We start from the raw sequence: 1,801 nt of genomic DNA on the forward strand, positions 1-1,801 counted from the left end.
CTCAGTCTCTTCTTCAAGTTGCATTTATTTTTCATTTATATTAATGACAAAGTCTCTATAAAAAAAAGAAGTGGTTGAGATAGGTCGTACTATTAATGTTTATGTGTTCAAAAAATGATCGTTGATACTGTCAGATTTTTTATGAATTATTATATTATTACTTGGGCGATCATTATTTTGTCAGGGTATATTCATTTATTTACACTGCCCTGGATAAAGATTGTAGAGGTGAGACGATGATCGATTAAATTTGCTTGAATTCGTGTAACACGATCCCAGAAATATTACGTTTGTCTATGGAAGACTCTAATTCCTTTCGATTGCAGTAAGTCAGATAATAATTTGAATTCGTTCTTATGAAAGGTGTACATCTAAGAATTTGAATACGACTGTATTATATCAAAAGATTCGAATAGGGTGAATGACTGATAGTAAGTACTCTCGTGTACATAAAATCAATTGATGATAACGTAATAATTAGAGTATCTAGCTTACACACGTGCACGACTAAACAGCGCATATAAGTAACATGTTCAAATTATTAAGAACGTCGTATAAAACTCGGGCTTTGTGCAATATAGAATCTTATGTAAAACATAAATTGAAATCTATCTTAAAAATATTATTTCTTTCTAATTTATATGTAATTATCGCATTACCAAGTGTTCTTGTAATTACATATGTATCGAACGGGTGTATGTCTGTACAGAATTTTATACAGAAAATTGTAAAGCTGCCATTTGTACGTGTAAGTAGATTACAAATGCAATCGCACGTTAGTGCAGAGTCTGCACGTGCACTGTGAGAAATTAGTAATTAGGTTCCTGTATATAACAGTCGTCTGTTAATAATCAGGACAGTTTGTAGTACACGTAGAGTAAATAATTCAATGAATTAACTATTGTACGGAGTAAAAATGCTGTTTGTACGAACGGGGGGGGGAAGTTGGTATTCATGTGAAAGAGATAAGAATGGGTATACGTTTCATAGCAAAAATCACTATAAACAAGACTGCAATATCTGTCCAATTTAATGATAAACGTATTATATATACAGTTGGGATTATCAGCGCTTTTTCATTGACTCAAAAAACTGTATATACATACATAAGTCGTCTGTTTTACTTCAATACAGCAGAACGTCTTTCGAGGAAGGGGTATTAAGTTCTTATCATAGTATCACTTCTTTGAAACAAGTTCCATTGAAGTGAATCACGACTTATGTGTATATAATTGAACTCTCTATTGTAAGAAACGGACGAACAAAAAACTGAGTGTATATATCATCGCGCAAAAATTTAGGATTATTTATTTAATGGGTAAAAGGTCGTTCCCAGAATTATAGCGTACAATGTATATTGCACATACATTACGCATGTAATGGAATATTTATGAAGTTTATAAACGTTAAACAGTATCAAAAAAAAAAAAACGTTACCGATTCACGCTCACGTTTTTACTACCTAACAATTGTACACTATAGATTACTAATTAATTAACGTTAAGTGAACAATGTAACGTCGTACTGGTCCTTGGAAATGTGCATTGATTTAGCTTTTCGACGGATGATTAACACGTTCCGTGCCACGTGTACCATAAATGGTACACGTTAAACTTGATCTTTAGGCCACGTGTAAATGTAGAAATATTTATTTAATGCGCTGAAACATCAAGTGGCCTGAACGATAAGTCGGGCAAAAACGGCTTGGCACGTGTTAAGCTTGGTGGCTTTAGTCCTGAAAATCCACTCGAGCAGCGTTAAAACTGCTTGCTTATGAACAAAGGTGTGCACAGATTCGCGT

This window comes from Ceratina calcarata, unplaced genomic scaffold (genome assembly GCF_001652005.2).
Source record: "Ceratina calcarata isolate Rehan_Ccalc_2016 unplaced genomic scaffold, ASM165200v1 scaffold450.2, whole genome shotgun sequence".
Lineage (NCBI taxonomy): Eukaryota > Metazoa > Arthropoda > Insecta > Hymenoptera > Apidae > Ceratina > Ceratina calcarata.